Here is a 10,000-nt window from a genome sequence, read left to right on the forward strand (position 1 = left end):
CCTTGTATTTCTCTTGCCACAGCACTTTAATATAGAAATGGTGAATCTTCCTTTAATGCCTGTCTTCTCCAAGAGCCTGCAAGCTTCTATGAGGCCAGAAATCAGGCACATTTTATTTATCATTGTATCTCTAGCATCTAATAAAGTGCCCAGCACATAGACAGAATTTCAAAAATGTTTGATGAATCAGTGCATGCCTGAATTAAAGTGGAAGACATAATTCCAATCCCTTTGGAAAGAAAGAAAAAGATGTATCATAAACAATTCTCAAATAAAGTAGAGTAATACAACATTTGTTGACCAATGTCAGGGTATTAGATGCTCAGTTTTTCTTTTACTGCCAAAAGTTCTGATTTGCATTACATGGAATTTCAAAATGTGAATTTTAGTGACACAGTAAATTGTTATAGGATAACGATATTTCAAATGTTTACTTTTTTATTTATTTGCCTAAACTAACAATTATTTTCACATTTGGATCAAACATTTCCAGTTTAAAAAAATTATTTTAAAATCCAAGTGTTAAAGAGATGCTTTTCTTATCTGGAAGTAATACACCTTTCAGTCTTGTGATTAAACTCTAACTTTGTAAACATATTAATTCTTTCTCGATGGGAACATAAAGATTAAATATATATATATATATATATATATATATATATATATATATATATATGGTGTGTGTGTGTGTGTTAGTAAAACCCCTTCAAGGAGTCAATGGGATAATTTTTTTTTCTACAAAAAAAATACCTCTAGACTCTTTATGAGTCATTTCTTTTTTAAAAAAAATGTATAAAATTTGTTCTCTATTAGTTTTAGCTTTTTCTTCCTGACGTTGTCTGAAATGCAGCTTTCTGCAACATTTGTTTCCCTTTATTACAATTTCTTTCCAAATTGGTCTCCAAAACCTTGGGTAATTCTTGCCCAAATGTTAACCTTAGCTCATTTGATATTAAAACAAAATAATAGCCAATAGTATGTTTATAGTTTATCATCATAAAATAAAATAAAATTCTGTAATTTTATTTCTCATTTAAATGTCACAATATTTTATAAAGAAGGGGATTAGTTTGTCATTCATTTATTTATGATCAATATGCATATAAAGAATATTAAATATATTTGTGCTATGGATACAAAGGTCAAGAAGATGTATTTCCATAGTTTGAAAATACAATTGAAGACATCTCTAATATTAGCAACAAAAATAAGAGGAACATTAGACCTAAATCTAATAAAGGATACAAAATATCTGTTTTTAAAAATGATCTTTAATGAAAGTTATTCAAGAAGATTTAAGTAAATGAAAAAAGATACTGTTCTCACAAGTTGTAGTACTTAATGTTTTTAAATTGGTAATTCTCCCCAAATTGAGCTATGGATTCAATGGAATTCTAATCAAGACTCCAACAGATTTTTTTTATGGAACTTGAGAAGCTAATTTTCAAATGTATCTGGGAAAGTTAAGGTCTGAGGAAAGAAAAGACAACGTTGAATAAAAAAACAAAGTGGGAAGATGGCATTATAATATATCTAGACTTCTTATAAAACCATAATATTACATTGTGCATAGCTAAATAGACAAGATTGTATTGCCAAGAAAGCACCGATTTATACATGGAAACCAGATATGACAGAGGAAGAATAGTTGACTATCAAAGGTATGAGTTATTTAATAAAGGGCACTGGGACAAAAAGTTGAAATTATATCCCTTCCTTATAAAAGTACAAAAGCAGTTTCAGATGAATTAAGGATTTAAATTGAAATGCAAATTGGAGAATATCTTTATGATATGGGGAATGGGAGCATTTCCTAAGCAAAATACAAAGGCACTAATCTCAAAGGAAATTATGAATAGCAATTCTGAATATTAAATTTAAAATCTGTACAATGAAAGAGAAAGAGAAAGAGAAAAAGAAACAAGTCAAAGACCAGGGAAAGTTATGTGTGACATAAATATGACAAAGGATTAGCATTCAGGATATAAAAAAGAGAAAGACAATTAACCCAGTTGAAAAAAGACAAATAAGAATAGTCGATTCTGATAAAATAAAATCCAAATGACCATTAAACAGCCAAAATAGTGATCAGGGAAATGCAAATTAAAACTACAACATCATATAATGTAATACGCCCATCAGATTGACAAAAGTTCAACATCACCAAGTGTTGGTGAAGATATGGAATAGTAGGAAATTTCTCAATAATGGGGCGTGTAAATTAGTACCACTTAGGAGAGCAATTTATGCATACATACACAGTCAAGTTATGTATCTTCTAAGGACCCAGCATTTCCACTGGTGTGTGTGTGTGTGTGTGTGTGTGTGTGTGTGTGTGTGTGTAATCCCATAGAGATACTCTCACATATATATAGAGGAGTGTTTATTTCAGCATTGTTCATAATAATGAAAAAACAGAATCAAACTAAATCTCCATCAATAGGAAAATAAATAAATAATTTGAGGCATATTCATGTAATGGAATATGATGTGGCTTTGATAATGAACTAGGTATATATGTGTATGTACACAAATTAAATATATATAAATATGTATAATAAAATATATAGAATCAGATAAATCTCAAAATAAGTTTACGGTGCTATGGTGGTATGTATCATTTATGATTACACACATACGAAATAAAATCAAAGATGTACTAAGAGTGATAAACATTACATTCTTTATGAAACTAGAAATGGAATTAATGATAGGCCAGGCATGTATATTGAATAGATAGCTCATAACAAAGGAGGATAAGGCAAGGAGGGACTCACCCAAGAGCAGGTGTGTACTTTGCACAATATTTTGTCTAACAATACATTTTAAATGCTTATATGTAACCTTAGGAAACCACAAAGTCCTTTCCTGTTCTACAAATACTCTTTTGAATTTCTTGGGTAATGCATTCAGCATATATTTGCTTTTTGAGATTCTTTTAACCTGTCTTTCTGTAATTGTTTTTTCAATGTAGCCCATGAGTTTTCAGGAATTTGTTCTGAGTTGCGATTGATCATTGTACATGTATTTTGAATAGGGACATCTGTCGCTGCCGCATATTATGTCCCCTGACATGCCATTTCTCAGCTTGACAGAGCACCTCTAGAGGGCATAGATTTTAAGAAGAACGAATATATGATTTTTCTTCTTCCATTGAAAGTGGGTGGTGTTATATGTTATAACAAAATAATGAATAGTTGGAATGACAGCTTGTCTAATTTACTTTTATTCATGATCCAAATATAAAACTAGAAATAATGCTTATTCATTTTAGCTTTTATAATATTATAATATTCACTACAGAAAGTTTTAATAGTAGAAGTTTGCTTGCAGTCAGACAGTGACAAAAATGGCTTCTTTGTCTTTTTCTCCTGTTTTGTGTGTGTGTGTGTGTGTGTGTGTGTGTGTGTGTGTGTGTTCTTATCGCTTTTCTATTCTCTAAATTTCTTCTTGCATTTTATGAACAAACTTACATTTTGAAACATGTTGAAAATTGTAATTTTTTGAAACAGGTTGTAGTTTTTCACTACTAATTTTAAATTCATTTTGATTCTATTATTAGGAGTCATTCAGGAGCCATAGTGCAATTCCTAAAAACAAAAATGGAGATACAAAATAAATGAATGAGTTTTCTGTCAACACTATTTTAGAGGATGCCCCAGCTTAGTGCGAGAACCAGATAAAAACACCTTTATGATGACAAGATGTGAGCACTCACACAGAAGTGGGAATGACGATGGCTTGTTGCATTGAAGAAGTGGTTTCAGGTTCTGTCTGAGTTGGGGACACTGAGCAAGCTGACAGATAACACAGTTCATCCAAGTCTAAATAAGTGAATATGAATTTGCCAACAAAAAAAGTTGAGGAGAAAGGCAGAGAGGTGGAAGAGTAAGAGCAGAGGGATAGAGGAGTGAGCAGGAGGTGTTCAGGGAAATGGCAAATAAAACTGGAAATTGGTATTTTCATTTATACATAGAATTTATAGTCCTTTTTTTCTATTTTTATAGTTTCTGCCTGGCTCTAATGTTATCCTGCACTACCCCCCAGCTCCAAATATTTCTTGGCCATTTGAGAAGACTCACTGATGGTTATTTTTCCTACCTCATTTCCTCATTTCCTAACAGCTTCTTTCAGCTGTCTTGGTTAGTTTCCAAATATTGAAATTAATTTTAGTTGCTATGTTCGAAAGATTTTATTAAAAGGTCCTACCTTTGATCCAACTAAATGGTCAGCCAATTTATCAATTAAAATGAATGCTTATAGTTATAGTTTAACATGTTACCAGTTCAGATCAAACTGATTCATCTCTTTACTTGGCTAATTTAATTGTTCCAGAAGGTAAGTGTTAAAGAAATTTGTAGGATGTGTACCTTTATGCAACTAGTTAATATTAATCTTTTCCAAGTCTGTGTCACTGTACTTGCTTCATCCTTCAGTCAGGAAGAAATACCATCTTGATCTTTTGTAGAAATTTTGTAGAAATTTTTTAGATTTTGTAGAAATCTCTTCTCCTTTGAAGTATTGTAATTATTACTTAATGAGCTATTTCCCATTTCTGGATCTTTTCAGAAATTTTCAGAGCATTTAGGAATCATATGACATTTCTTTCTGTTGCAGGGAATTACCTTTTTATTTCAGAATCCCATGATCTGTGAAATGGGTATTTAGTTACTTAAAGCACTTCAAGAGATTAGTCGCATGTACAGAATGTTTGCTCTAAGTTTGGAGGTAACTTTTGTTTGTTCGCATTTAGCAACGATTTTTAGAAAGCTTTGAATGCACTGCTTTATTAAAATAGTGGAAGAACTCAGTAGAGGAAGAACTCCCAGGGAAGAGGTTAAATAATATAAATAGCTCTGCTGAGAGTGCAACAAAGTTCTCTATTGTGCTGTTGCCACAGCAGCACCAATAATTCAAAACAAGGAAATGGAGTCTCATGTTTAATATAATACAGACTTTTCCCTAGAACTTCTGTGGTCTAGGGTTTTTCAGGGATAGCATGTTTATCTACATATGTCTAAATTTAGATATGCCTTTTATGTAACATGGTAAAAGAGAAGTACTTAAAATTCTGTAAGTCGCAGTTATTTCTTAAGCAATTTTTTTTGTTTGTTTTAAATTGACTTTAAACCATCAGGAATTTTCCTGCTGAAGTAATGCCCCGGGATATTGTGGATATGTGCATATGGTGAGAGACGATCTTTTATGCATTTCACATTCAATTTTAAAAGGTCACTTTGAAAGAGTATAAAGAGGTGTTTGGTAATTCAAGAAAGAAAAATGATTATTTTTTTCTACGAACATTGAACCCCATAACAAGAGCTGCCTCTGCTATGGAAGAAGGTGTTCTCTTCTGAAAGTCCAAAGATGAAAACTCAATAACCTGGGTGTGGATGTTTGGAAATTTTAAAGTAAACTTTATGTCATTTTAGAAATAAATTTGAAAGATACCGAACTTCAGTTTCAGGCACATATAAAATTTAACTCCCCATACAATAAAGCAGAACTAAACTTAGCTTCAGGGGGAAAAAAGGAAGAAATTTCAATATACGGTGAAAGCGTATTTACAAATAAGGGTTTTAATTTAGCAAACTATTTTTTTTTTTTTTAATTAAATGTGCTCGACACAAACAACAGAGACTGGTTGGAAACCCTTTAGGCTTTTGTGTCCCTGTGTCGGCTACTTTGTCATGCTGCCTGCGCCCTTGGCTTTCATGCCTCCGATTTTACTCTTGTTCTAACCAAAAAGTAAATGTGTAGGCAGGCCTGATTATGGGATGAAAACAAATGAAATGATTAGGAACATTTTTATGTTCTGATCTTTTGTACCTGGTGACCTCATGATAAGGATGATGCAAACAAAATTGGTCCAATGTATATTGGGTATGTAGGAATGTTTGTATTTTATCTATTTTAATAAGGACACATGTTGCCTGGAAACCAGTTTTCTCAAAGGCTTAATTCACATACTATCTGTAAATTGGCCAAATATTATTTTTACATGAAAATTTCATTAAGGAATTATGACTCCATTTTTTACTTATCTCCATCTAGTGTTTAAAGGGGGGAATTCTAGATGTAGAAAGGGGGATTCTTAGAGGTTTAAGAAAATAATTTTGCATTACCATAAAAATGACTCATTTTTATGACTGAAAATCAAAAAGAAAATAAAAAGAAAATGAAAATGCATTCATTCATTCAACAAATATTTGTTAAGAAACTACCTCTTTTGGGTGTATTTCTAGGCACTGGAGATAAAGTACTGAAAAAGACAGGATCGCCTCATGAAACTTGTAATAAATATTTAAAGAAGGGTTTGGGATAATTCAATAACCTATTGAGATTTCTCAATATTATTAGGACTCCTTCCATTCATTCACTCATTCAGGCAAATATTCACTATGAGCACATCAAAATTTTTATTATGTACCGTAGTTTTCCTCTCTTCATCCAATGTTCATTTTCAATTTCTCAAAAAAAATTTTTTTTAATTAAATGGACTTCACATGTCATTTGAAAACAGAGTCAGAATTGCTCACTTCACATCTTTGTTTTATTTTGCTATTTCCATCCCAACCTTGATATTTTACTTTGGAAAGGTGTGTGAGGAAGACTAAGTTTGAGATTCAAGAACAGAGCTTTGTCTGTGAGTCCAAAACAGGATCAGGCAACAGGATATATGTGTCCTGGAGGATAATAACTTTCTACAAGATGATCATGTTTTATGTGGTATTAGTGAGCAACATAACTATTTATTGACTTCTATTAATAGATTTTTTTTTCTCAAGAGAAGAAAAATACTGCATGGGCTTTGTAGCCAGTCTTACTGTTCAGACTTAGCATACTTTGTGGAGCATGCTTTTATAGGTGCTCTAAGAGAGTGGGGCTCACAAAGATTTCCATGACTTGCAGTCTTCAGATGATGAAAATCGAGGACCTGGTGAAGAATTTCAGGAAGCCACTTACTTAATTGACTCTTTTTTTTTTTTCAAGGAAAATGTATTTCAAATGATAATAGCCTAAAATGTGACTCCAAAGCTTCAGTGTAGATGAGAAATCCTTCTGGCTGAACTCTATAGCTAATGCTCAATTACCTTAGCTTCTATTGAACCATATTCTAAACACCTTCCTTTGTAACCATCACCTTGTGCAGAAGTCTGTATTTTTAGCCTTTAAGCAGAGCTCAAGCACTGTATTTAGACATCTGACTTGAAGACTAAAATTTGCTCAGTGAGCAGAACAAATGTTCAGAAAATAACATTTCAAGGTTAGAGTTAGTGTCCTGAAAAAAATTCCTTTTCTTCTTTTTCTCCCTATTGAATATAACATAAATAATGTGCCCTGAAGGGCTTTCAAGATTAAAAAGTCAGAGAATAACAGTGAACTTGGAGAGGGAAGAGGGAGTAATTAAAAATTGAAGGGGCTTCTGTTGAACAATTGTTTGCCTGAAACTAAGTACACGTTTTATTCCTGATTCAATAGGATTATGAATCTTAAAAAGATTTTAAAAGCTATATAGTAAAGCTTTAAGATAGAGGGCCAAAATGAGCCAACAGTCACCTTAAAAAATATTGAAAGAACACAAATACCACACATACCTAAAGTCATTGTAATATCCCTCTCAGAATGGAGAGAAGACAGTTTAAATATGGTTTGTGATTAGTTGTAGTAATTGTAATTGTCAATTTTTAACCATTTATAATGGGCTAGTAATTGAGTGAAGACCATTCATATAATTGACCTTATTTACTGTTTGCAGTAATTCTATGAAATGGAGCATTTTTAACCCCATTTTGTAAATTAGAAAATAAAGGCTAGAAGGTTTAATAACATTCCAAGGACTATTTGGTTGGTGAGTGGTAATTTATTATGGATATTTCTCAGGGAAATCCCAAAATGGTGCCCAAGACACCCTCGTGTAGAGAAATGAAAACATTTTACTTTTTAGGGGTCTAGATGAGAGTGCTCCTCATGATTATTATTTCTAAACAAGATATCACAAGGTTCCAGGACCCTTTCCAGAAAGGGAAGTCACATATTTGCACTGAGGGAGAGTGATTTTCACCTGGTGAAAACTTCTTTGAGAAATCAGTTTTTTTGGATTATGTGTGACTTGGTGAGGACCTTATCTCTTTGTATCCCAGGAGGCACAAGGATGTTGCAACTGCATTTCACAATGGGGCTGTAACTGAATGGGTCTGGGCACTCCCTCCTCTTTGCTGCCTGGTGCAGGGGATAGTCTTCACCTAGTACAACCCAATCTCTACATAAACAGCACCAGTTGGAACCCTGGACTGTTCAAACAACCAGAGATTCCCATCCTTGGAACTAAGGCTGAAAAATATTGGAAAGTTCGAATAATATTATAGCACAGCATTTAGAAAGGAATAAGGAACACGTGAAACCGTTTGAGCCCATTCTGATCCTTGCTGTCCTAATTCTTATAGTCAAGGAGATAGTCCGTAGAAGGGCTTAGGAACAATGTAAGGATGGAGGGAGGGAGGGGGGAGGGAAGGAGAGAGAGAGAGAGAGAGAGAGAGAGAGAGAGAGAGAGAATGAGAGAAAGTTAATCAAAGGTGAGTTAGAGATTTATTTTTAAACTTGGTAGAGTACCAAGTTTATGCAGCAGAAAGTATAACAACGAGCTGACTATTATTTGGTAAACTGATTATCATTCCTCTTTGCAGAATGGGCTGTCAGTACACATGACCCAAATGGTATCTTAATTCTTTATTTAAAATCGTAGTGGTTAGCATTGCACTTTTATGGCAAGTGTGTTGTGTTGCTTTAAAACAGAGATTTTTAAAATACTAAGATACAATTCCATTTAGTCACTGAGTCATTGGCTTTTTCAGAACTCTTGTAAGTTATCATCATTATTCATAGATGGGAACATTCAGCTTGGGGGAAATTAAAGTGATTGCTTAAAGGGAAATAGGAGGAAATGGTAGAATCAGCTATCTGATACTTTGGGTTTTAGAAAAGTATTAAAATCAGACAAGTCGAAACAGTCACCTTCCTCCATTCGTGTATTTGTAGAGTGTTCCACCCACCCCTCTACCCCTGGCAAAATGAGGAGATAGAAAAAAACAATAGTGTGATAGATGTCTGTTCAAATGCTGCCTCAATATGACTGACTGTACAACTTGGCCAACTTACCCAACTTTCATTTTCTTAAGTACAGCAACGATTTTCTGTACGTGAATAGAAGGAAGTCTGGAAGCACCACTTTAACAATGGCTATTTTTGTAATGTAGGATTATGAGGCAGCTTTTACTTTTGTCCTCACATATTTTTGTATTATTTGATTTTATGATCATATATTATTTATTAATGAAAAATTTTCCTTTAAAGTCAATAAAATAATTATCAATTTTATTTAGCATTTACAAATAATATGTAAGATGTCCATTTAAACACATATATTATATACGTATGTGGGTGTATATATACATATATATTTTTTCCTCATTAAATATTGGGCATATGATGGCTACGGGAAACATGAAACTCTGGAACCACTTCCGTTTCCCATGTTCAGGTCGTATGTTATGACTTTTGCTTCAGAAAACATGGCCTCAGTTGTATATGCAACTGCATTCTTTTTTTCCAGTTCTCAGCTCTTATTTCATCTTCCACCACAGTAACTCAGAGGGGAAAAGCATGTTTTGTCTCATTCTTTATCTCATTTATTTCATGATCTTCAAGAACTTTTTCTTCAAGATGGCTATAATTTTAAAACTTCCACAGGTGAACTATCTGGATTCCCAAAGAAACCTCTTTGTACTAGACATTGGTTTTGTAGTCGGAATTATCTGTAGTCAGTTCCGATTCTCCATTTACCAAATATGGGATCGTGGTCCATTTACCTAATCTTCGGGTAAATTAGTCTCCTCATCTGTAAAGCAGATGCAAGAAAACTTAACCCTCAGGATTATTGTGATAATTAAATGAGTTAAAATTCTCAAGTGTCTGATATTATGGAGAGTAAACAAAGATA

At 33.0% G+C, this 10,000-nt stretch overlaps 1 protein-coding gene across 3 annotated transcripts in view; it reads left to right on the top strand.

The window, feature by feature from the left end:
• The window catches only part of HDAC9 (histone deacetylase 9), an 824,368-nt gene that overhangs the window by 161,593 nt on the left and 652,775 nt on the right, over positions 1–10,000 (top strand). The window lies entirely within an intron of this gene.

This window comes from Rousettus aegyptiacus, unplaced genomic scaffold (assembly GCF_014176215.1).
Source record: "Rousettus aegyptiacus isolate mRouAeg1 unplaced genomic scaffold, mRouAeg1.p scaffold_m13_p_13, whole genome shotgun sequence".
Classification (NCBI taxonomy): Eukaryota; Metazoa; Chordata; class Mammalia; order Chiroptera; family Pteropodidae; genus Rousettus; species Rousettus aegyptiacus.